Raw genomic sequence first — 27843 nt, 5'->3', positions numbered from 1 at the left:
TGCACTCTAACGTTGTTGTTGTTGTTATACATGTATTTTTTTACATTCTTTATAATGGACATGGTAATAGTTAAAGTAGTTTTTCCGGGGTCTGAAGAAGAAATATGAATCACTGGAACTCTCACATTCTTGCCACTCTTTCAAATTTACTAAAGTCTTTTAGATCGTTTTGATATATGCATTTATATCATTATGGTCGTGCACTATAACGTTGTCGTTTTACACTCTTTATAGTAGATAATAACTTAACTTTCGAGTCATTCGGAGAATCTAGAATTTCAGTTTTCGATTGTAAAGAAGGGAGGTTTAGGTGTGCTCCTCATAAGCATGAACTTCTCTGAAGAGCTTCTGTCTCCTTTTGGTCTTTCCTTTTGCTCTTCTATGCGAAGTTTCGCCATCGCTCTAAACTGGCAATTCACCAGCACTCGATCAAGCGTAGGATTTTAAATGTGTTTGTTACTTCATGCAGACTATAAACTGTTGTTATGGCCTATGTGTTTTGAACTTTCGATGCAAGCATATTATTTCTCATGGAGAGTAGTGTTTTTTTCACCGCTCATGTATTTTTTTTTCTATCGGCTCGATAGTGGTTGTAGGGCATTTCCAATTTGCAATGAATAATTTTTGCTAATAAATGTCCCGTCTTGTTTTTGACAGCTTTAGATCTGAAGGAAATAGCGCTTCAGATGATGCGCTTGATTTTTTCTTCTTCTCTAGTGCAGTTTTCCTTCGATGTGGCATTAAAGCGTTTTACACAAAAGCATTGCTTACTTGCTTTTGAATGTTTTTGAAGCGTTATGTCTTACAACAATTTCCAGGCACATACAAAGTTCTATAGCTTAGCTATCAAAACAAGAAAAACAACATTTTGAAAACCCGCAACATGACCAGAACCAGAACATGGAGCAAACCAAACCCAAATAGATAATGTCTGGTACTTAAAACCAATATAGTAACAAACCTTCACTCCAAGACTACCCTTGGTCATACATTCGTTTGTACTTACCAACAATAATAACGAGACTGAAACGTTTGTTGGATCGTTCCGAAAACCTCTGAATGAAATTTCTAATTTCGCGCAAAAGGCCAACAAAAGTTGCCCTCTTTCATCGTTTAAGTCTATATTAAGCAGAGCGTCGCTTGAGTAGGTGTATCATGGTTGTTTTTTTAATGCATTTAAATGGCTGTTGAACCAGAGATCGCGGAAACTCATCTTCCACTAACTTCTCAATGCTATCAACAGTTGACGCCTTACTGAGTTTATTGCTTTTGAGTCGACCATTACGCTGATGCATGTCTTAATTCTTTTGTGAGATCCACACATATTAGCTTCGTAGATTCATTTGCACTTAACAGATCGACGACCAGCTGGCAATAGCACAAAAAGCGTTCTTTGTAATTCTTTGTCATTGAAAAATAACGGAAGCTCTAAGCAAGGTAAACAAGTGAGCGTGACTGAGAAGGGAAGTCTTTACTTAAATTAGAACGAACTTATATTAAATTTTTATAATTCGCAAAACAGAGACTCAATTTTACCGTTTGCAGGATTTCTGCACGGTGATACATTTAATGAAAGATTTAGCTTCACTTGCTGGCTAGAAATCCTCTGCGAGGTTTCTATTAAAGAGACATAGCTACAGAAACGAGGTCCGGTTGTTAATAGCAGTATGGCGTAGTCATCGATATTTCCTCTCAGATAAATTGCGGTAGAGCCCGGTAATGTATAATTTCTTGAGCTTTTATCATCATTTGAAAACTCTAAAATAAGATCTTCACACCGCGTGAATGTTTTGGTTATCACTTTCTTTCTTTTGTTGTATTTCCTTAAGTCTTTGGTGTTTACTAATTTTGTCGAAAAATCTCAGCTGCACATCAAAAGATCAGGCGAAAAAACTTGCTTGGAATATTTAAGGTTGATATATAAATGCTTCCTGAATCATATTTTGACAGCTTTTAATACATGCGTTTGTCAAAGATATCACGTTTCCATTTAGATCAACGCCGTTGGTGCCATCTCACATGGTCTATTATTCAAAATTTATTTGCTTACAGCTTCCTTCTTTTGGTTCTTATAGTTACCTTTATTTCAAAGGCAATATTTTAAACTTTCATAAAAGTACCATTAAAAAAATCCTCATTATTAAATGCGAGGTAAAATATAAAGGAAGATAAATGGTTTTATTGTTTTCGTGGGGAAGAGTAACAATGCCGTGCTTATCAAAGAGAAGAAGAGCAAACCAATACCGCTCATTACTATAAATTTTAATCTCCTGCTACTATATTTTGAGATGTAATTTCGACATGAACTTTCAAACGCCTCCAAAATGAGACAATTACATTTCAAGAAACTGTCCAGAATACTGGCATTTCACATGCAATATACAAGAGTTTATACTTTGGAAATCCAATTTCTAAAATTCATTATAAAATTTCTCTTTTTTTTTTTGGAGTTTATTATGAGAAACTTTTCTCCAGAGATACTCGAAAGCGGTTTCCATTTGTCTAGCAACAATTTCAAATTATTGTACGACATAGGCCGGAAGATAACATTGTGCATATGTTGAAGAACACCTGCGCCTCTTTTTTTTATTAAGCATGGTTTTCAGAGTAGTTTCACCTTTTAGAATCACGTTCCACATTTTTATCTCTTTTCAGACCGACCATAGGGCCAAAACAATGATTTTTGATTGTTTTTTAGACTATGTTTTGTTTTGCTAAACACAATTTTGTTGATTATCAGTTTTAAAAACGAACGATCGAACTCATACTGTCACCCAATGTTTCTTCATTGGTTCTGTTTTAAGGCTACCATGACCGACCCGGAAAAAATGAAATATGTTGGAATGATTTTTTGATGAATATATTTTGAACATTTTCATTCCTGAAAAGAAGTTGTTAATCCCTTTCCATTCAATTTCATTCTCGTGTCAATCATCGCCGTTGCGGCTAATTAACTATATCTTAACAAACAAATACGGAAAACAGAGTGTCAAGTTCGTGCAAACACGACGATTTTTTAGAATACTTGGATGTTCGACGCCTTCCTGTTTCTTAATCGCAAATATCTCACCTTCCCTCCCCCCTCCCACTATAATTATCGTGCGACGACGACCAAAGAGGTGAGGATAAATAAAACAAGAGTGAGGTATTTAACCCTTTAACCCCTAAGAGTGACTTTCTAATTCTAAGAGTGGTTTCTAATTTCTCCTCACAGAATCACCCTTGAATCAAATGTAAAGGTCATGAGAATAAAGGAAATGATCAATAATTTACAAAGATCCTGATTGTCAAACAAATTCTCCTTGTCAGTACCAGAGGAAATGTAAAGAGAACAGTGTGGAGAATATCAATATCAGTGTTAGGGTGTAAAGTTTTAAGGATGGAGAAGATTGGCGTGGATTTCAAAAGAGGAACTTCAAACCTTTAAGTCAAATGTTCATAGATGCAAAGTTGTTTTTCCGGACCAAAACCATAACACTTCTTTATTGAGCCTGTTTTAAATTACTCTTTCAAAATGTTTCAGTAGATTCCTAAAATTTAGTGGCGTCAAACATTTTCAGAATTGTCTGAGGGTTTTACATGTAAAAATACTTTTTAGGGATGAAAACAATTTGCCTTCGGCAACAATCTTATGGTTGCGAACGTTTGAATGAGTTTTGTGCGAGAAAGAACGTGTCGTTTCTGTCTCTATTTATAGAATGTATTCATAACTTTCACAGCCGACTAAAGATGTGCAAGCTGGAGATTACTGCAGGTTAGGAAAAAATATACTAAAATAGCTTGAAACGTTTACGAAGCATATCCATAAAATATTTTAAAGATAGGAAACTTTGTGGTTTCGAACATGCAGCCACTAGCTAACCAAGGGTTTTCATAACACCTTATATATTGGTATTTTAATATAAAAGTGCCTTTTTGGTGCCATATTGTTGTTTTTGTTAGACTATGGAAGGCAGTCATGACTGGAGTACTGAACAATGTTATTTGTTTTTACCTTATTAATGCCAACTGTACTTGAAAATATCAATTCCATGAAACCGATGGTTTGAAGGCCTTCTGTTTTCTTTCTTAAAAAACAAGAGTGCAAAGCAAAATCCTCTTTCAACGTGTGCACTCAACCTATTCCCGAAATTGCTAGTTATTCACTTTTCGCAGAGTGATAAGCTTGAGTATAATAATTAACCCATGTTCGTTGGCGCTTGTTTAGTGGCGTAAGGAATGACGGCTGTCTGCTCCATCCAATGACCCTTTAGAAGATTGTGTCAAGTTTTAGTATGTTTGACACTATTGTAAAGACAAGTTGACGAAATGCAAATTTTTAGTTGCTCTTGTGCTTATACTTTTTAATATTAGCATAAACTAGAGGATTTCGCTCTACGCTGAAAAACCAGTATCATGATTCAACTGATGTAACGCCATAATGCAATTTTGTTGTATCCTCGTAAAGGAAAATTCAGAATGAAGGTACAACAAAAATATGAGCTGAAAGCATTAACTTAGAGCTTTTTGCTGCTGGTGCGAGCGAAGAAGAAATTTTAAGATAGTTTCAGAGTTGACAACAGTGAATAGATTTCACTTAAAGGGTGAACATCAATATCTTCGTTGGATCTTGCTTTTTCTTCTCTCGTTTCTTTTAAAGATCCACCACGAAAAAGAACTCAAAAATAACTTCTGTTCCTATTAAATGCAAATGTTTTTAGTATATTTCACATGCTTGCACAAGCAGACAGCATTAACTCATGAATTCTGAACGTTTTACGCTCGCGTAGCAAATGTGTTCCTTCATCGTTGTCATTTTTTTCTTCACCACATTCACTCCGCAAAGGGTTGAATCATTTGAATGTTGTAACTAGCGATGTAGAGGCATTAGGTAAAACAAGGTTTGGACCATTTTTTGGACCATTTTTTTGTTACTAGTTAGGTATATTTGTTACTGGTTAGGTATATTTTCATCTGTAGGGGGAAGGCACTTGCAATAATAAGTGCTCCTGGTTTTTCGGAAATTTTTACCGGATCGTACAAATTATTGGTGCACTTTTTTTGCCACTGATATTTTTCGTGATTAACCAAAATTTGGGAAGGATTTGGCAGGTTATAATTTTTTTTATTTTGTTGTCATGCAAACGCGAAACAGGGATCGAAACATGTGCTCTGAGGGGAAAGTCAATGTAAGACATAAAACATTGTTAGCGAACAAATCGCCGCAATTTGAACCTAGGGTCAAGTTTTCCAATTCCTTTTTTCGATCCCCTTAAGTGTGCCTTTTAATCAACTTGTGCCCGTGTTATTGGTAATTAGTGGTTATAATTTGTTCGAATTGCGAATCACCCAAAAGTTCCTTATCATTCCTCTTTCGGTAGAAAAGTATACGGAATTCCTCTAATTTCTTTCGATCTTATCAGTCGATTCCTCAGACGGCAGAGGGCACGCAATTTGCGGTCTCAAGACCTTAACGGTGTAGTATTCACAAACGCTCTCACAGATTAACAGCTAACCTTAACGGTGCAGTATCCACAAACGCTCTCACAGATTAAACTTCTACAGCTTTTTTAAAAAAAAAATTGGTACACTCATAAAAAGCGATGTTTAAATAAAAAACAGCTTTTAGAATACACTTTTAAACTACTACATGTAGCCCTTCCACGCATACTTTAATTTCAAAATAAACAGAAGTTCATTACAGGTTTCTTTCAGAGGCTATAATTTGCAACACGACACGAAACGAAATGATTGATTCGAGAAATGGAAGTCTGTAACTTGCGAGAATCTGTGCGAAGAACTCCTCCGGCCGCAAGGATGGATTGGTCAGTTCACCATTAGTGTGGATCGTACGCGCAACCTAGCAAATAATCGTAACGACTATTAACGTTCGGACCCTGATCAAAACTCTTTCTTTCCGAAGTTCCTCGAAGCTTTGCGCTGTAAAAATGGAAATGACGTGAGCTTATTGCCTTGTTTCCTGCCCAGGGAGTATGCATGGGTAACGCTTCCAACGTGATTGTCGCGCATTCGAACTATTCACCCACTACGAACATCACAGTGATGACACGTAGCATGACATAGCGCAGATACTTTAAGGGTCATACAGATTTATATTTTATGGCTTATTGACGTAATTCTTCCCTCACATGGCTGACACATTGATTCATACCATCCGCACTAAAGGTGAACTGACCATTTTATTCCTCCTTCTTTCCACGTGTCCATTTAAATTTGTTTCGCTTCGCAAATTGCAGTAAGCCATTCTCATAACAACAAAATGAAGAAATGACCAGCCCTTCCCCAAAACTCTGATTAACCGATTTAAAAAAAAAATCAGTGGAAAAACAGCTTCTTATAATTTGTGCGATCCGGTTAAATTTCCGTCAACTAGGAGCATTTATTACAAGTGCCTCCACACCACTTACAGAACAGAAATATACCCATCCACCCCTCCATGAAAAAATAGTAAAAAAAGGTCGTATAAATTGCCCCATTTTACGCTACGCCCAATGTAAACCATTAAGTTCTGTCAGTCATTAAAATCGCTTGATTGTCCAATATTTTACCGATGTTTCTTTTAGTGACTGAATGAAAATGTTCAAGAGAATATCAATTGATATTCTCTTGATAAGTTCAATAATGAAACAATTTGTGTAAGCAAGAATAACTGTGTTCGGTGTGTTTTTTGTCTGGAATACTGTCAGAGCCAAGGCACCTTTGTGTTCTGCTAAATTGTAATCAATTTGTTTGTTCAGTTCATAGCAATCCTCCCTCCTGCGCAAAAAAGGTCTTTCCCTTCCGTCGGACTTTAACATACCGAAGAGACTTACGTTTCTTAAATTGCGCAGAACGTAGCTGTTTGGCTCTATAAATACTTTTTAATATATTTAGCATATTTGCACAGGTAATGTTCGACCGTCTCGTACGGTCTTCTAATGCAGTGATGTACGTCCCAGCTCTCATCGAAATAACCAACGAGAAGCAAAAGAGATAAACCTAAATTACTATCATTGTCGGATCGCTTTATATCGATATTTATTGCAGATGGGCCGCCGTTACGCAATTGAGCATCAAATTTATTACTACTTTTTCCCGGTTGGTTCACTTAAAAAATGTCTATTTTACGGTGATGCACGCGGTATTTTACGCGTGAGGATTTGTCCAAACATTTACCAAGCTTCCCACTTCTTTTTGGGTGGGAAAGAGAAACTCTCCAGATTTAAATCTAAGATATTGAACGATCACTTATCAATGATATGCTCGTTCTACAAAATCCAAGCCTGGTGTATACGAAAGATATGATACCGTGTGATCTTGTGAGTGTGTTCTATTTACGTACTTCGTCAGTACATGAGCACGGAGTCTCTTTCTGCGCTAGAATTTGTTGAGATGAACACTTTGCAGCAATTCAGTCAAACTTACCGCAACTGAAGTACGCTTGGCAAATCCTTTCAGCAAATTTCATCTCAGCTCATTCGAAGCTCATCATTTGTGAAGCAAGCTACAGAATAACTGGCGAAAGATGAGTATTTTTATACAGACTTGCCGCTTCGATTTGATCACTTTCGTCAATATTTGTTTGGTGAAGAAAAACAAGCCTTAATTGTCTCGTGTTTTTACAAGATACGACCCCTGAAGAAATTAACACCAAAGGCGTGACAGTAACGTGGCCTTGCTATTTGCGACCGTAAGATGTACAATATCTCAATTAGTGTCAAGTGTTATTCAAAGGTAACCGCTGTTCTTCTATTTATTACAGCCTTGTAGACGTACGATCCTAACTTACTATATTTAAATTTGCAGTCATCAATAGAAATGCATCTAATCCTAGGTATGACAGGATTTCAGTGAACGCTATTTTTTACTCACATCTGACAGAAACGGTACATTACTAACACAGTCGCGTCAAACGAGTGAGTAGGGCAGAGATCTGAGGAACTCTTCCGTAAAAGCAGCGCGTAATATCGATCGAAAAAGTGACTTTTGTTTGACGTAGAAAACGACGGCTAATGCATAATTTCCAACATACAACAAGTATGGCATGAGCTTGAGAATATGCAGATGTTTTCAAAACATTGTTCATACAATCCTTTGTTGTTTAAGTGGCTAAGTCAGCTGGGCAGGTGAAATATAGTCAATTGGTGAATAACCAGTTACTGTTGCATGGGAACGAAGACACGAACGGGTCTTTATCTTGTAACAAAACCTTAAATTTTAATCGGTCGAAACAAAACGAGAAATGTTGCTTCGCATTCAGAAACTTTCGTTTTTGGTTAGTGAGAGTGACTTTTTTCTAATCCTAGGTAGCAGTTAAAAGATTCCTTCGCCGTTAATGTACACCGATTTCATCTATGTTTCTTTTGAGTTGAGATACTTTTGGTTGGAAATATGATCATATTTACAAAATTTTGCCTAGAAAACCCTTTGTTTTTTTAATTGGCTACAACGGCGGCGTGTGCAGGTATATTATCAATAACTTGCTGTTATCCCTTGATCACTTCAGATATAACACGGAAATACCGTGTATGTATAAACCATGCTTAAAATCTTACCTTAACACAAACCACATGCACAGAAAGAAAAGTCATTCCATTGACAAAGCGAGTGAGAGACAACCATTTCGTCAAAAATATTGTCTGACTTTAATCACTATATGCAAATGTGCCTTTGTTGTCTCAATCTACGTGGCAGCTCTCAATTAATTTTTATCTTTTTGTTAATTTAATTTTATCTGCTTGAAAGGGAACTCAGATTCAAGAACTTCTTGAATCTTGCATAGTAAGACTGAGCAGTATCTCTTAAAGAGTTACATTTATGTTGTGCTTTAACTATAAGGATCCAAATTGTATATGAAATTCCTGTCGTTTAATAAACTAAGGACAGACACTTCAGATGAAGTAAACAAAGGAAAATACTTATCCCACAGTTTAGGATAGCTTCTTTTGTTTTATTTATGAATTCCAAAAATGGTTGTTTAAATTTGCGGTTTCGCATTTTTTTTTTTTTGTTTCTTTTGTGTCAACGATCCGACTTTTCTTATCATTTTATGCATGCTGAAGCTTATTTGTAGGATGAATTGCGTTTTGTTTTTCGTTTGTCGCTAAAAACCCATGAGGGAGAGATGACTTTTTTTTTGGTAGGGGGGGGGGGGTTGTGAGTGAAGTGAACGGCATCTAGTACACTAATTCTGAATACGATTTACATTATTTTATTTGCATATTATTCGATATCTCCCCATTTCCCCGCACACTTGTTTTTCATCATTAAGTCGTGTTTTAGTGAACTACTTTTTAATCAAAATAAAACATAAATAAAGGAACGTTTCCAGAGAATTTGTGTTTTTCTCCAAAAATGAACTTCCCTAAATATCCTTCGTAGTTCGAATTTGAATTCGACAACGTCTCTAACTTGACCAAAGGTGATGAATATTTTATGTGTACACAGACAAGGAAGAAAGTTTTGGTTATGAATAATAAGTTGAACAGAAATTTGTTTGTGAAGAAAAACATCTTAAATGATTATTCCGGTGCTTGGTGCAGAACAAAGTGATGTTTGAACGCAAGGAATGAATGAATTTCACTACTCTAGCATTATTCTGTACTTCAGAGAAATGTGAAATTTAATCGCTTGTTTTTGAGTTAATTCTAAAAAAAGCTTTAAACTGTCCTGCAGATATCGGAAATTCTGACATATAATCTTTATCTGGTTTACAATGCCTTAATCCCTTCATAAGGAGCCGTAAATTAATCAACATATTACACCTATGTAATGTTTAATTATTTGAAAACGAAGGTTTTCGCTGAATCTTGAAGAACTATCCCTGCATTTGGCGAGGTTTGAACTTAAAAGAAATGAAAAATTCAAAATTGTAATCTAAGAAATAGAAACTAAATAAGCACAGGTGAAAGCAGCTTTTGTTCTGCAAGTTTGGCGGCAATTAGCGAAATGCTACCCCATCCATCCCCGGTCTTGTGGCGACCTTTTTTGAATAAACTTGTTTTTGTAGCACTCCCTCCTACTGAGCCGGAACCTATTAAACCAGCTTGTCTTTTTAATCGAAGCGCATCTGAACTGTGAGATTTTGATGCACTGAAAGGAAACATCAATCTGGATAGGTTATCTTCCTACCAGGTTTTAATAAACTGAACGGTTTCATGCCGTTGGCCTGACCAGGTTGTCAGTCAGTTTCTTAAACAGTGCTTTAAATGGCTGCATTCTTTGAGAAAATTGACGCTAGTGTTTTATGGACTTGTCGTCGTCTTGACGCTTAATGGCGTCAAAACAATTGTAGGGCAGCCTAAGACCCTTCAGGCGAACGGCAAATGCTTTGAATAACAGAAAAGAAAATTAGAAATACAAAGGCCCTTCTCTTGTTGGTGAGTATTAACTATTTGTATCTAACTTTCATTTTATCCATTTCTCTCTAAAAGAGCGCTCGATGAGGCAGGAAACTGCATTTATTTTACCGTTAAGTTTCTTTAGGTATTAGCGTTCTTAATGCTCACTCGCTGAGATTTTCAAATGCCATACCATGCTGAAAACAGTTTTTAGAAAATTGATTTCACTCGATGTCAATACGTTAAACCACTATCCTGTGGTGAATCATTCCAGAATTTTCCTCAATTCACTTACCAAATAATGGTTTTGCTTTTAGATTAGTGTTGCGCTCTCACATTCTCGCTGTGAATCTCTCTGGCCTTTTCTATATGAAAAAAAATGGGAGCGAGTTCGTTTATGTATTTTGAAACAGAGGCTATGGAGAACAGTAAACTTAGCTAATTACACGAGCTTTAAGTTGCCTTCCTCGTCAAGTCTTCCTTAGGAAACCTTGAATAAAGCTACTTAATTCAGTGTGTTAAACTATGGGGAGAGTACCTCTTTCTCCGGTAGATTGTGCGAGAACCTTACAGGCTTGGCATCTTCACAAAGTGGTTTTGGGTGATGTTTATCGAGGATTCAAAGTTTAGATCCATTTCAGCTATTGGGCATGCTTATCATCAGCTCTTTGCAGCTTTACCCAATCAGGGTCTGCATGGTATGCAAATATCTTGTTCGCTACACAAACAAATGGAGCTCCACGAATGATGAGCGTTTGAGTGACGCACCAGATGAGATTGAACTTATTTGAAGTTGCTTTATGACATTGAGAGAATCACTCAGTTTTGGCCCTTTTTTATGTCAACCTATTTGGAAAGAACACCTTATCATTCGATTACTTTGTCGTAATGATATCTCGGCGTTTTCCAAAGGACTTATTGTGGAACAAAGTTAATTTTTTAAACAATCGAAAGAGATAAATTATCAGAAGTCTTGTTCACTATCATGGTTTCTGGAATAATGAACCCCGTCACTCAGTTATCCTGTAATGCAATGACTTCACGTCACATTCTGACATTTTGCCTTTAACCTGTCAACTAAGAAAAATTAAAACTTGCGTTTTGTATTTAAAGGTATCTATAGGAATATTATTGAGGATTATAATTTAATTTGCTGTAGCTTGTTTGTTCCATACATGTTTTGGTGTTAGCAGAGAAAAACTACTTCCTTAACGAAAAACAATTCTGTAATTTGGCTTTTTAATTTGCCATAAAACTATTGCGCAGACTATTAAGCAAACATAAAACATAACAAGGTTTGTTATGTTTATAAAAGCAATAGGCAGCACCAAAAACATCTTTGTAACCGGAAAACAGGAACACCCTTGGGTGGCATTCATCTTTGAAATTAACACTCTAAAGAGGTTGTATAATCATCATTTCGTGTTTGCTTTTCTTTTAACCTTTCAATTTCTTCGAAAGCTGAATTGAATAACAGAGCAGTGGGTCTCGTTTGTTGTATCCATATTTCAGAATTAATTGACCTGTTGCCTCACTTAAAGGTCATTACTGACGAAAAATCACAATAACCTTTCCTTTAGATGCTTACCGCCGTAAAACCGCAAGCAAAAATTTCAAAGAAGAGAATAATTCAGGCTGATCAGTCATCGTTTTCCGACTATAGTGCCTCGAAGAGATCTTTAGGTAAGAAGGTACGGGAATGAGAGCTGGTGAGAGTAGTGGGTGGTATCTCCTTTACAAGTTATCGTGGAACGTGCCCATTTATATTCGACCCATTATTTCCTACGAAATCAAATTTTACAAAGGTCTTTGTAATATGCCTATCGCCGGGTCTTTGAACCAAATATGGTCTGAATGCTTCAACGAAATCATCTTACCAAGAAGATCAGTTTTATGCCCCTTTCTTGCCCCCTCCCCTCCCCCCACAGTTATTTGGTTACTCAATTTTCAAACACCAAAGGCACAACCACTAAAACTTGATAGTTGTAGGCCCGCACGGCAGACGAAATAGTGATCAAAACTCCCCAGTGGCTGACAGGATCCCCCCATTTTGCCAACTTAAGATATCTTAGGAGAAAAGCAGAAAATTTTAAAATGAGGAAAAACATCATTCGCGTAGGGAAACGAACATTTCACTGAATTTTGTTTCATAGTACATGCAACCTGCTGCTATAAAATCAGGCCGATTCAGGCTCATGGCGGTCAGCAATTCTCTAACCTCGACGTTCTACATTGAATGGTTCTAAAACAAGTAAAACAGGTATAAAACCTAGGTTTATTCCCCAAATTGGCGAAAGAGGACCTACTGGGCCTTCCTCCGTAATTTTAGGAGGTTTTTTCCAAGAAAGGGAGCCCAGAAGAAAGTGGGTGCCTCGAAAGTTGTTTGAAATTATTTTTATAGTCTTATTTTTTTTATGCAGCTTTTGTTTATTTATTGATTTCAAATTGCGAAAATCCCGCAAAGCCGCGCTCTGGAATAAATCATGTAAACCTATACTGGGGTTAACGAGGTATTGATGGACAAGATGGGATGTGTTTTGAATTACAAGCTACGTTGTGCTAACCTATTACTCCTATCACTCCTACAAGTGACCAATGCAGAATTTCTCCTTACAATAATGTATTAAGCTGACAAGTGATGAGAATAAAATAAAAAATAAACTTGGTTATTAGTAGTTGATGCTAAATTCTCAGAACTAACATCATAAGAATTGTATGCTAGACAGAAGATTTACTAATTTGAACTTGGAAGGGGAGGGGCTGATATATTTAACTATAAAATGCAGAAACTGAATTCCAAAATTAGAAAACATCTTGAGGGGATGTTACTTTGTTTTGGTAAAATCCTATTTTGAGCTCACATTTTTTAAAGTATTGACCTGTATTTACAATTCAAAGTGATTGGTTGAAACTAGAAGATGAATTGTCCAAATAATATTTAGTCTTTTTTCTTGATGGAAATATTAAATGTAGAAAACTCTCAAGACCTTGCAATGTTGTTTTTTCATTATCCAGCATTTTAGTTTTGTTTCAAGACATTACATATAAAATCACCGAGAATAATCAAGCCAAGCAAATGACTAAGCTGGTCAAATGACAAGAAGGCCAATTAAAAGAAAATAGTTCTAAAGCTGTAGCGGATAAAAAAGGATTTCCATCCGAGCCCCTCATACTGCGATAAGTTCACTCTCCTGCCCTGTAATGCAAACGCGCTTCACATTAGACCTTTTTTTCATGTCAACCTTGCCGCAGGAACTTCTTTAAAAACCGGCAACTGGTTAATTTTGCTGTATATATCAAGTGAAATCGTCGTCTTCTTTTACTGAAATTGACTAAAAATCGAATTTCCATTAGCCGGATACTTCATTTATACTTCAAACCTTTACTGATAACGGCCGGAAGTGCATATAACAACATATACAAAAGAGGCCTTTTAGTGCATTTCATTTGCTTTACATAACCTACGGTTTTTTTAGAGTCTATTGGCGAAATGCTGTCGTACCACAAATTGACTGCTGAGAAGCCATTTTGATTAAACCATTGCTCAGTAAGGAACAAAATCTCGAGTTAAAAGAGAGACAAAAAATAAGGATACTGTTAACGGTAATGATAGAGATAGCATCTACTCGTTCGTAGAAAATTAAAAACTCCGACATGCAGAAGTAACGCAACTGACAACCAAAAGAACAGATGCCTCGTTACTGCAGTAAAAAGCCATTTTTTCCACTGAGAACGGCGTCCCTCCCGAATTTTTTTAATAGGTGTAAGTGGGATTGTTTTACTTTTTTTTTTTTGAAAGTATGAGTGCTGCATGCCAAATCTGAAAGCACACAAGCTTGACAAGCTGAAGCTCGATATCTAAGCAAGAAATTATTCTTACCTCATGCATGTTTCTGTTTTTTTAGAGGAACCAAATTTGCCTTTAGAACAGTCCTTACCAGTGCGGGAACCTTCGAAAACCTGCAATGAAAGGAAAAATAAGTTAAAGCAAGTCTCACAGATTATGTGACTTCTAGTAAACAAGCTCTTTGTTTTTCACATTTTTCGAGAAATAAATCTTAAATGCAAGACGAAAGCCCTGAGCGTTGGCTGAGATAACACTCAGAACTTGCTTGTCTCATATTTACTTCATGCAACTTGAAGGTACGTACTCTTTTTCCTAAAAAAGGTTTTGATTTAGCCAAGCTACTTTCGCTTCTTAGTGCTCATTCACCACCTTCACTTAAGCGTTGACTGAATTGGCGCAGTGCGTTAAACCCAAGGTGTAGAATAGGCAGAATGCGTACGTGAGCTTTAACAGACCTTTTTCGTTTTGTTCCGTTGTTTCCAGCGATAACGATCACAAAGTGATGAAAATTTTATCTTTTCCGATCGAAACTAACATTTGACGTATATTAAAAAGCGCATTATTATTATGTAGCGTAATACTCAACCTTCTTCTTCACAAATGTCAAGAAAAGATAATAATTTCAAGTTAATCTCCACCGAAATAAAATCGTAGCAAATAACCTGCGTTCGATCTGCCGGGTGCAAATCAGTTAGTTGAGTCAAGAGTATGGCTATTGAGCATATTTAGTTGACGGAATTTCTTAGTGAAAGGATGAAAACCAAATCTTATCATGCTGAAGGCTTTCCAAACATCTCAAACTTTCAGGAAATGGATTGTAGACTTTCCTTTTCCCGTGTTCATGTGCATGAGCAAATTGATATGGAAACGTCTGCGATCAGGGTAACAGTTTGATGAATTATCTTTACACATAGAATTACGTAGGGCAAAAGCCCCCTTCTTTTTCGACGCACAGCTCCTATCATTTGCGATACAGACATATATGAAGAAGTTGAACAACTATGTTTTTCGTATATTTTAGCCTGGACCTATCTAGATGTTTGGTATCCTTAACTGCGTTTGTTTCTTAATGAAGTATTTATCTCTTTTTGGTGTTTATCGGAACAAATTACTTTAATTTCACTATTTATATATAGTTTAGGAGATTAGTAGAAATCCGAACTGGACCGTTTGTAAACTTATTGGGAAATCAGCACGTTCTCATCTCCCAAGGAGTAAAGCGGTCAAACGCAGAGCACGCGCGAGGCAATCACTTTTGGCCGCCCGCGCGCCCATTTCCCGCGCAAAATTTCAAAGGAAAACATAAGGAACAACTTTTGTCTCGAAAATTAAGCGAAAGAAGCTGTAAAAAGGAAACAAAAGTAGGGAAAAGGGAAAATTCGAGAATTTTCGAACCCAAAGTTATCATAGTACCTAGTATCCTGTTGATTTACCATTCTATTTTGAGATTAACTCAAAAAGGTTCTAAAACATCGTGACTTCTGTGGTTGTTTGCAATTCGTGCGAGACTATTTGGTTTTGACAGCCTGAAAGCATGCCACGTAGACGTAACAACGTTCGCGCTTGCGCAGACGTTTGACCGCGGTGTACCCCCAAGGGGATCGAAGGCGAGACTTGAGTAAACGGCGGAAATCGTGCGTAGACAATTTTTCCCTAACTTTCTCAGCCCAAAAAGGTTTTTCTTGCGTTATCTCAGTATGGTATTAATAGTAAAAATTGCAAAATATTTCACGATTGCTTCAAACTTTGGTTTGAACCCTTTTCACCTTCAGTTTTATTTCTACAATAATTGAGAACAAATTGCTTTTAAATGTCAAATTTTTTGCATGAAAATACAGTTTATAGATCAGGCTCTTGATCGATGGCAATGAAAAATTTTGGTGCTTTTTGTTACTGCGCTATTTACAATGGGTTGGTGATTAAATGTAGACATCGGTAAATACTGTAAGGTATATCCTGGCTACAAATCATACGGCCCCCAATCTGATTTCATGAACTCGCTATAATATTGAACACAATTGAGAAATTGGGAGAAAAAAACTACAATTGAAAGACGATCTAACGTGGAGAACTTGCGAATTGAATTGAATATAAAAAGTAGATCTTTACAACTACACCTCAAGCCAATGGGACAAAACCTACGAAATTTCTCTTTTTTCTGAGCATATTCTACACTTCTGGCTTAACATAGTCTTTGGGGTGATTCAATTGAACCGAACAGCTTCATATGAATTCACTTTCATGTGCATTCAACTCCAATTTGACAGACGTTGGATCCCATATCCGATACAATCTCGTTTATAGTATTTTAGTCTACGTTTGGAAAACACATATCTCATGTGTAAATTGTAATTTGTGATGTGGGCTCCTTTTGTATTTTATATTTTTAAATACATTTTGTTTTACTTCGCTAATATGTCCTAGGCAGGCTCCCACTCAAACCAGCTTGAAGCTAAACTGGGCCAGTCTGCACAAATATCACCAATAAATAAATAAATAAAACACCGACTTGAGTCGAAATTTCCTTGTACGGCCATACAGAAAAGACACTGTGAAAATTTATACTCAACTTATCAGTTTTGCTGCTGCTTTGAAAGGCTTCTATCTAAGCAAAAATTAATTAACTTAAAATGGGTACTCACGGACTTACAGCATCAAACCTTTGCCTCAAGACACAGTATAACGGCAAACATTCTTCACCAGTTAAATAATATGGCTAATTATTATCTGCCTGGTAACAAACGTTACAGAATTTTTCTCCTGAATCGAAGGCAAATGAAGCTTACATTGAGGTTGCAATAAATAAAAAATCTTTTCGGGGATTTCAGTTTTACCGCAAGACGTGGAGAGTAGAGAAAACGAATTTCTTTTGTAGCAGCCTTCTCCGTTGATTGCTCTACAACCAAATCTATTTTATACTCAGACGTATTTTGACTTGCAGATTCGAGTAAAGGTGAAAATGAAAGACCACAATAACCGCCATATTGGGAACGCGTCGACCCAAAGTGGAAACAAGCAATTTTGTTTTTTTTATTTTTTTCAATTGCACTATGTAAACGATAATTTAGCGCTCTTTTATTTCCTGTATTTTAATGAGGTAAGATATGATTATTGTGGTTGAGCTTTGGATTGTTATGTAAAGACAGTGGACTTTTTCCCATCGGTTAATGTTATGCACTTCCCGCTCAGAAAGAAATAACAAGGGATTTTACGTTTACCAAGGGCAGGCAACAAGAGCTTATCTAATTTGTATTTTGTTGCACTTAATTCCTTGACTCGTTGAAGCTGTCAGTAGGTCGGCAGGTGCACCTTAAAGTGATTCTTCGTCCTCCGCTTGGATGTACTGTTTAAATAAATAACACAAATCTATTCACTCGCTCTGGTGACATTTTTTTCTCAAAAGACTCTAACGAGCAATCTTGGATTTAAATAAAGCAACCTCGCCTCAATGATCTGTTTTACTGTTTTACAAAGAAGGACGTTAAAGAATCGCCTCGTCATAATTACTGTTGCAGTTAATTTTTCAAACATAGGTTAATCGTCGTTGGGCTGCAACTGATACGCACTTTTCGCTACTTCGTAGTAATGGTGGTGGAGAAACTTCTGCGTAAGAAAAGCGTTTATCCACCTGCGGAAAACCCCTAATTGCAGAAATGTTGCCATATAAGATAAACAAACAAAGCAAAATAAAGAACTAAACAAACAAAAAAAGAAACAATGAAAATCGGCCATAGCCAAATGTATAACAATAATTTCCCCTTGACAATGGTTAGACGTGCTGATTTCATTTTAAAAAAAATGCTAAGGTCAGAGAATGAATTGCATAAACAAGTAAAATATTTTTAACGTAAATGTGCCCTAAGGATTTCATTGCTGCTATCAATAGCAACTTTTAAATCGATTCAGTAGCCCAATCTCTCAATACGCCAATTGCTACCGTATGTGTGAACTTGCCCGCATAAACTGAGAAGACTTGATGACCAAAAACAATTATCAAAGTTTTACAGAATTTCACCTTAATTAAAATGATTTTCCATATCATTTTTATTGAGTCCACGGAATCATTCGCCAGAGTAATTTTTTAAGTACTTTTCTAGGAATTTGTGAGACATTTTGGTCATATCTATTGTGTCGCAGTAACATAATGAATAAAATATGCCTGACGAAATGGGGGAACCGTGAGTTAAATAGCTTGGTAATTTCGACATGAAATGTCTCGCGTTTGAAAAGGATCTTCGTTGGCAAGAATCGCTGCTTCTTTTAATTTCTGGATAGCCTTCAGTTAAAGTGCTTTAATGCAAACTGATGACCGACGACTTTCGTTGTTCCTTATGGACATTTTCGGCTAGCTTTTCAAATTAGAAAATCTTAAGTCTTGTTAAGAAGTGCACCGTAATCACCGTAAAAGTTTTCTGATATAAGTAGGAAAATTTCCTTTTTGCTCAAAATTAAGTGCTTTGTAGAAAACACGAGTTTGAAAAAGGTATGTGTGAAAATTTTGCATCTGAAGGTTGTAAATCTACTCACTTCTGGATTCAAATCATCTCTCGATGGTAACAGAGTTCAGCAATGGATATATGTATCTCTTGTGGACTAAGGGTGAGGGTTGTATATCGATCAGAGATGTTGTCAGCGCGGACCGACTGCGAAACTGAATAGAACTTTGTCATGCTGACTTAAATAATTTCCTTCGTTTTATTACATCAGCAAATGGCCAAGAGAAGTTTATTCAGCTGTTGCAAACGTGGGACATCATTTCGAAGATGAACCTTGTTTCTTAGCAACTATATGTGTGAAAATTGGGCGCTCTAGGGTGCCATTTCTTTCCTTAAATTGACTGAGCTCACCGGAAAAAAAAACCGGTGTTGGTTGAGCGACTATCCACGGGGACTCGGATATTTCTTCGTCGTACGTTGGTGACAAATGTTTCGGCATCTTCCTTTATAAGGATAAAGTCGTAATTTCATCTTATAACATATCAGCGGCCACATGCATTAACTTTTTAACTTAAAGCTTCATTTATTTAAATTTTCCTCTTTAAATGTTGTTTTGCCTAACCTCGAATTAGGTGGATGTTTAAGACGCATTTTTATCTTTTTTTGTTGTTCTGTTCAAGTGAATTATGTTTCAAAAACAGTTAAAAGAGGAAACCAATGTATTTGATACAGTTAGGGGTATTGTCCAACTTGGGGTAACGATCCTTAAATGCCAAAAAAAAGTTAAATCGTTTTGCGGGAATTAAGATTCACAAATTATTGTTTCGACAGTGTTCATCCGATCGTCTTCAAAACAATCCCATTTCCTTGAGACCTAAACGTGCTGGATTACCTGAGATGGCCATCAGAGTGAGCCATATTACGGAAACATGTCCACAATAACTGTCAATGTGAGAGAAAGAATCAAAAGAAGCTTTAACTTTGAGCTGTTAACGCAATCAGTGCTTTCAAAGGATGGAATACAGTACCGCGTTGTTGGTTTTTGGGCAGGAAGTGAAAATAATTGACTAATACACTTTTAGATGAATTTAGAAATTGGCCGGCAATATTCTCTATACAATTTTAAGGAAAATTTGAAAAGGTTAAATGTTTCCCTCCTTGCTATAGAAAAGATCGCATTACAGCTATACAGAGACCTAAACTCGAGGAAGTAATGTAAGAATGTGTTAAGTATCAACTTGAAACATAATATTATAAGGCAAACATCAAGCGTAGCTCAATGTCCATCGTCTACATTTCTAGGTTTCTTATTTCTATACTCTTTGGTGTGATCCATTCAGCAAATTCTTCCGGAAGCTTACTTCCAAGAAATCAAAGCCTGATATGAATTACCTGATTAGTGACGGAGTTATCGATAACCCTATACATTCCTGTTTATGGTATAGATTAACAATATCATATTCAGCAATTTTACTGAGTCTTCCAAGAATATCTTTTCGACTACATTTGGCTAACTTTTCCATTTGAAATCAGAGTAACTATTGGTAACAGATCCTCTTACCTAGTCTTCGATACGATTGAGATTGTGGACCTTTAATTTATAACGACTATTTCCTTCCAGACCCTTTCAAGACTACATTTGGATTTTTCAATCTGAAAATTTTTTACTTTTAGATGATAATTTTCATGCCTTTTTCAATATCCTTCTTTAAGGGGGGTCTAAATGTGTTCAATCAATGTTCTCAATTTCGGTTCGTATAGCACCTTTTAAGCTTACAAAATCATAATTGCTGAAAATTAGGCAAAACCTTTGACACTTACATGCAAATTCACCGAGGAAATCAGCAATCCTCGACAAGGTATTCAAGACATGCAAACAGTTCTGTATTTTAATTTTTTGGTTTTGAATTTCCACTCTTCGTTCAAAAGAGAGTCACGATTTCATTGTGTAATAATTTTTTTTTTGTACTTGACCTACGTTACTTTATTTTAGTCTCAGCTTGAAGTAAATTACCAACTTTTCTTTTCGTTTACAACTAAGTTTTGAATTCAGCAATTTTCACTGCTGTTATTAATATTTCTTTGACCAAGTTTCTGCAACTTTAAGTCCTAAGTCCATTTCAAGTACACAACTCCTTGATGCTACTATATCAGAGTGACGAAAATAAAATGAAAATACTTAAGCTGCAAGACGTTTTCGGTGTGTATTAAATTTAGTTATTCAATCGAATTTCATAAAAAATTTTAAAGGGCGCAAGCGTAAAAACATGACTCTTTTAAAAGCGATCTCACCTTGTGATGTACACCCAGAAAGGAAGCTGGTTTTAAATGAACCTATTTTCACTCCCATAGCTTCTTAAACTGACAACTATTCATGTATTTTTATTAACATCAATTATGTTTTTTTTTTTACTATTGACAGTTGCTTTTTTCATCCGACGGAAAAGGTGATATACCAGCAGATGGCTTTGTGGTGTGATTCAAAGTTTTTTTGGATATTTCCATTTGATTGATTCTCTGTCGCGTTAAGATTGCCAGCATTATCGTTTTTTTTTGTATTTTTTAATTCAAAGTGTGAGCCCAAAATTTGGAAGCACCTCGTTAATGATGAAAGAAACCCTATCTGAAAAGGTTCTTTCTCTACGCGAGAAAAAATGATTTGCGGAAATGTATTTTGCGATCCACTGATTTAATTTAGAAATGCATTTTACTTTCCGCTTATTTACTCTTGTCAGCAAAGAATTTGTCTTCCTATTTCTGAGGCAGATATTTTGCGATTGTTATTTATTACTATAACGGCGATTGATGAAGTATTTTTTAATATCACACTTAAAATCTTCGCCATATGGTCTACGAAATTTAAACCGAATTAGTTCTCTGGTTTTCATCTTGTGCCCCCAGATATTTGAATGTGGATCTTTAGTGGGATGTCAAACTTTGTGGTTATCTACCCAATTAGAAAAGACCTATTGAACTTTTTTCGCTGATTGCGTCTCAGAAAATTTAAAATCTAATGTCAGTTATATCGCGAGGTTGCAAAAATGTAATGAACAAAAAAGCAAAGAATTAGAGATAACGAGGAAAATTGAAGAGAGCATCAAACCTTTTTCCGTCTTTTTGAGAGAAATTACTCTTGTTAGATTGTTTTTTTTTTCTTGTGAATGAAAAGCTTATAACCTGATTTCATTACGTGTACGTGCATGTTATTTGCGTGAAATGTGTGGACACAAATGAAAAAAATAACCGACTCCTCCTACAGGTGGAATTAAAACTGACACGAGTGACGGAAATTTAACGAGATGTCGGCGCCTTGTGTTCTGCAAGAGGTTGACTGATGATAGTTTTAACTCCACTTTGGTGAAAAATATAATTTTTGTTGATTGTAATCGAAGATATGAGATTAAACGTTTTTTGTTGCGACTAGGCAAAAAATTTAAAGTTCTATGATACTGGGGTTTTCAATTTGAATGTTACACGCAATCTCTTAATCCTTTTAGCATCTTCGTGATGGATATTGGCAGTTTACTTTTAGTGCAATTTCCTGGCCGCTGAATTTCCCCAAGCTTTCCCGACACACTTCGTGTGACACTATCGCCATGCTTTTAAAAACGCTTCTCTCATTAATACCGCCCAGAAATATACAGAAACTGCCTCGTAATGAAGATGATATCGTTTTTCTTTTTGATAAGCTGTGTTTGTAATTCTCATATTTTTTTCTGAGAATGAGTCCTCAAAAAAGAGGTAGCTTCACGCGGTACTGTATCTTTAATAACAAAATAAACTGTGTTTTCGGAAGTCCGGAAATTTCAGCCTTTTACCAACTGTGAACTCTCCTAATTTCCAGTTGAGCCCTTTTATATCTTGCCTTGACCCACAAGGTCCAATATACGTTTGCTTTCGTACTTTACTCTATAAAAACATAAAGTTTATACCTTTTTTACAAGTTTTTTTTTTTTTTTTTTTGTGGCCGAAAAAAAAGTGAGATTCAAATTCATGAATGTTAGGTTGAAAAACCCTTTATAAAGACAATCCCATGATTGATATTCGTGGTTGCAAAAACGACGTATCATATATATTTTAGTAACCGAAGGAATGCTGGTTTCTCACTGCGCAATATCCGTCAGACTTGGAGGGCACGATCCCAAACCGAGATGTTTTGTTCGAGGCCAAGACGAAACAACCAGAATGTTTTTCTTTCTATGAATCGACTAATCTATGGATTAATGAAAGATGCAAAGTGATTGAAGATTTCAATGCGCAGTAACAGGAAGTTTTAGTTTTTTTCCGGATCAAATTCAACTAAAAAGCAGCGAGGCAAGAGGTAGGGGTCACTTATTATAAAACAACGCTATGATCCTTTGACAGCCTCGAAATATGTTACATCACTACAATAAATCAAAACTTCATTCAGTAATCAATAGAGGTCTTATTGCGAAGCTTCAAGCTGGTGGATGGCTCTGAGCATTTGAAAAAGAGATTAAAGGCAATTCTCTATCATACTGATTCGATCCCACTGTTCAGGTCACTGTTACCTTTGTGCAATAATAGTGTGACAAGGTTATTATTTCTAGCTGTCAAAGGATCTTCTTGCTGACAAACGATAAAAAGCGTACTGAACACTACCCTATCAACTTTCAGACGAGCCTAAGTTTTCGCGCCAATTTAACCACTTCAATTCTCGGCTTAAGGTGATTCCTCTGTATTGTACTGGGCATCCTGTTCCGCGCGATAAAAACCACATAATCAAGCGAATGAGCGCGCACGCATTCCGAGAACATGGCATTGCTTTTCAACCAATTGACGAGGTAAACAAGTACGAAAGTACGATGGTCTTTCGCTCTTAAACGAGCAAGTTGACCTATATTTCTTGTTGACTAATTTTGGGATGTAAATAAGCCCCTTTGAATTGAAGAAACTAAAAAAAATTATTATGGGAGAAAAGGTAAAGCTAAAAGCGTGGACGAAGTGGAGGATGCAAATAACCACCAAAGCAACGACTCGAGGAACCTTTTGAGTCAAAGTTGTTTAAATTGCTTGGTTTTTTTTACGAATTATATATTATTTGTTCCATACGCTCGAGACTTTCTACCTAACAGGTAGTTTTTCCAAGTTTTACTTACTAATAATCCTTAATTCCAGTTACCGCAAAATCTACCGTGAAACGATGAAATAATTCGTTTTATAAGTACCACTTCAGCAATAAATGGGGTAAGATTGGCCCATAATGACTTAAGCAAGCACTGCGACCTATCTTTATTAATATAGTTTTCGAAACAGACCTTGGGAGGGAACATTTAAGGATAGTTTAAAAAAAAAATTGTTCAGTAATTTCTTTTTGCGAGGAATCACCTTCAGCGATATTCAAAACTCACAAAACTGGCACATTGCGAAATGTAAGTATTCGACGCAAGAATAAAGTTGACAATCAAAACCAATTTTCAACCTTAACAAACCAATTAACAATTGGTTCATGCTTTAGCGTGCACTATCGAGTTATGGAGCACGTGGGAAGTTTGGAGAGCACGAAAGAAGCGTAAGAGTTGCCCGAGGCAATAGCCGAGGGCAACTCTAGCTTCTTGAGTGCTCTCCAAACTTCCCACGTGCTCCATAACTCGATAGTGTACAGCTAAAAGCATGAACCAATTGTTTTCTAACATAGCCGGTGGAATTGTGCATCAAATCCGACGCAAAAAAAGGGACAACAATATCAGAAGTGATTGTTCGCGGTAAGCTAAATATTAAGCAAAATAGGAATTGGTTTTATTTCAAATTTTCTGTTGAATGCTCGAGTTTTATTTTACTGCAGTTTGAATAAAAAATTATTTATTTTTAAAAAAAGAAATCACGCTCAAGAATCGTGACGGCACTGATGCCGAGTCTTTTTCTGCCTCATTTAAGAACTCTAGCTCAAGGGAAAAGGTCGGAAAATTGTCTTCGTTTTGGGACTGGCGGGTCGAGTCTCTGTTTGTATCCATTATTGTCGCGAAATTAATTATTTTTCCCTGCGCTAACAGTGGCCGCTTGCGCGAAAAAAATATTTCTGGCGAAGCGATTTGCTTACGCTATCAGCGTGCACCATCGGGATTTTGAGCACGCTTACGTATACTGAATTTGATTGCGCGGCTCTGCTAGCTATGTTATTATATTGAATTGACAGGTGGAGGTCAGTTTGAACCATGATCATAATGAGATGAAATCCTTTGAAAGAATAATCACTGCAACAATTTTTCAGCTAAAAGTGTCTTTGGTTAGATTATTTTAATTAGGGACAATTACTGATTATAATTTAGGCGAAATTCTGGCTCAAACAGGAAGAGTAGAGAACAGAAAGAGACTTGAATTAGGTTTTGCGAAATAAGCCACCTCCCAGATCACACAGTATGGTATGACGAAACAAGTTAACTGAGTCCACTTTGAGGAAATATTGCTAGTATGCCAAGCATGGCTCTAAAATGCTTCTTTAACCGTTTTCTGGAGTGTTGAAAGTTTAATTAATCAAGCTCGCTGAGGCACCGCCCACACTAAGATAGCTTGGCGCTCGCGCTCGCCGAGCTATCTTGGTGTCGCTAATTTTGGGAGTATCACCTTTCCGCGGACCTTTGAACCAGGCTTTGAAGTGCAGCCAGTGTGGAGACGTGTTTCATCTTTTTTATACGCGGAAATAAGAGATGCTTACCACTGTTGTTAGTGAAGTACAGCCAATGATACTTGTCTGTAAACACAAGATGGCCACTTAACTGTACAGTCAATTACTTGCTATGTGTTAGTAGACAACGTAGATGTCGATTATTTTGTATTATCGTTCTGAATGCTAGCGTGTTGTAAGAAGATACTCAATAAACTGAAAGGATCAAAAATTTCCTTATTTCCTCCTACGATGAAATGTCCTTCAAATAATCCGTTTTACCTTGTTCGCTGCCAGACGGCGTGACCGGAAGACACGTTTTCATATTAGCACTGACGATTTCCTTGAATTCAAGGGACAAAACTGTACCGGCCATTGAACGTGGGAAACCTTTTGGCGTATAGCCTACATTAACTCTTTTGACCATTCGGTACAGTAAAATCAGCAAAGGAATTGTGCTGTGACTATGATGCGTGAAAAGCACATGATGGGATCATAAGGGTCACAGCAGATTGTACTTAGCTTTTAGAGAGCAAAGTAATTTGAACTTACGCCCACTACTTGACTTTGATCAAAATAATTTTATCAGTAGTCTTAACCCACTGATGATTTCGCGTAAAGTTACTTCCAGTCACGTCCAAAGTGTAGGAAAATCTTTAAGTCAGACTTTAACTGACGATTCATTTCTTCGAAATGTTTGCGCTCAGTATGCGGCATGGCATCTTCAACGTAAATGAAAATGAACTCAGAAGAAGATCAAATTTGCCTCACTTTTACATAATAAATGAAGTGAACCTTGAATGAGATAAAACAGATCTATTTGTTTAAACGAACGAGTTATTGCCTTGGACGCGTCCAAAAAAAACTTTTAAGCATCAGTTACTTTTGACTGACTTACTGTTGACTGCAGAGCTCTACAATTGCCACATATATTCTTGTCACAGTGATTCACGGTCCTTTGACGATCACCAGCCTCGGTCCGTACTCACATGACGTCTTTACCCTCAGAATTTTACTGAAAGGTTACAATGATTCGGTAAATAAAATTGTTTGGAGTCCCACTTGCTCTTTTGTTCGTGACGAATAAGCACTCACTTTCGGTTGTAAGGACATCCCGTGCGTGTACAGCAGGTTATTCCGCTATTAATATCAGACCTAATCGAATTAATTAGTACGAAAGAGCTTACATAACAACTCAAGCACAAGATGGTTCCCAACCAATCAGCATGCGAAAATATCTACGGTTATTCCAAACGAAGAATTTGGCATATTTCCTAAAACGTTTATAGAAGGTGGATTATTTGGATAATTTTTGTTATCGAGATGAAGCAGGATGCAATAATCGCATGATATTATCAGTGTGATAAGTCTGGCAGGGGTTCACATGAAAAAAAGTTACTTTTTTTAAGTAATAGCAATTCCAAAAGCTTGCTTCGTAACCCTATAAAACTATATACCACAAGAAAGCTTATGATACATTTTGAAGAAGATTTTAACTTGAAGTGATTCGTAACCTGACACTAGCCCAAAATTCTTACCAAGCTGTAGTTAAGAAAAGATATCTAGCTGTAGATTACATGGAATTATGTTGTTTTAGTATCAATCTAGAGCATCACCCTCTTAAATGAGCATAGAACTTTTTGAGATAATAGAAACATTTTCCCCAGTGCCCTTCCAAAAGTGACTGATATATTTGAGGTTACATCGATTACAATAACTTGACTTCAAATCAACATAAGCAGAATCTCTGTGCTTATTTAACTCAACTCAATGAGAAAATCAACCCTGAAAATTTCAGATTAATTGGATAAATATATCTCAAGATATCTTTTCTCAAAGATCTCAAGTACGCGTTCTGAGAAAATGAGCTTTAAAGTTAAGAAATGCTTTTTTAGGATAGCCACAAAGACTACAAGTAATAAGTTTATGTATTTAGTGCATAATCAGTTTTGTGAGCAGACGGGACTAAAATAATTGCGCAAGTGTTATCTAGAGAACGTCTGACTTGCTTTTATCCCCTATTATATAATAAGCTCAGTTATACACGCGTTTTGATTGGTTCTCACTTATGATCTATTGGAGGACAGACGTATAGATAACGTCATCATTAAAACTTTTTTAAATTCTTTATTATATAAAACAAATAGATTCCAAGTTGCCGTGCGTCTGTTCAGCAATAGATCACAGAGGACGTCAAAATGTGGTAAGAACATCAGTGACACACTCGGTTGCGCCTCGTGTGCCACTTTTTTGTTCTTACCACATTTTGACGTCCTCTGTGATCTATTACTGAACAGACGCACGGCAACTTGGAATCTATCTGTTAATTAGCTCCTAATTTATCAGCGAAAAAAACTGAATTTTAAACGCATTAGGCTTAAAAATTTGCTCTCTTCAGCTTTTTTCCAAGGGTAAGCATGCGCCCTCGGCAAATTGTTTATTATCTGCTCGCCTCTTGAAAAATCACGATATTTTGCGATAGTTGGTTTATCATTCGATTAACGAGTTTGTATGTTTCTCAGTTAATTGTTTGTAAGTTTGTTTTTTGAATTATCTTTGGGAACTTCGCTCAACAGCCTAGGATGGTGAATCTCGACTTTCTACGGAATAGCGTGG

General features: G+C 36.4%; 1 protein-coding gene across 5 annotated transcripts in view; it reads right to left on the bottom strand.

Annotated features, from left to right (window-relative positions):
• The window catches only part of LOC131788125 (D(1) dopamine receptor-like), a 49662-nt gene extending 23421 nt beyond the window's left edge, over positions 1 to 26241 (bottom strand). For 2 of the 5 annotated variants that reach the window (XM_066173510.1, XM_059105192.2), the window contains exons 1-2: positions 26126 to 26241; positions 14200 to 14279 (exon numbers count right to left, since the gene is read on the bottom strand). The gene's annotated coding sequence lies outside the window, so the exon portion shown is untranslated. Of the gene's footprint in view, positions 1 to 3994; positions 4015 to 7404; positions 7464 to 14199; positions 14280 to 26125 lie in introns of those variants that run through there. The other 3 variants (XM_059105195.2, XM_066173511.1, XM_066173514.1) reach the window with 3 other exon arrangements.
• Positions 26242 to 27843: the final 1602 nt, after the last annotated feature.

The sequence above is a fragment of the Pocillopora verrucosa genome, chromosome 10 (genome assembly GCF_036669915.1).
Source record: "Pocillopora verrucosa isolate sample1 chromosome 10, ASM3666991v2, whole genome shotgun sequence".
NCBI lineage: Eukaryota > Metazoa > Cnidaria > Anthozoa > Scleractinia > Pocilloporidae > Pocillopora > Pocillopora verrucosa.
The sequence above is the reverse complement of the archived record's forward strand: the minus strand, read 5'-3'. Positions and strand labels throughout refer to the sequence as shown.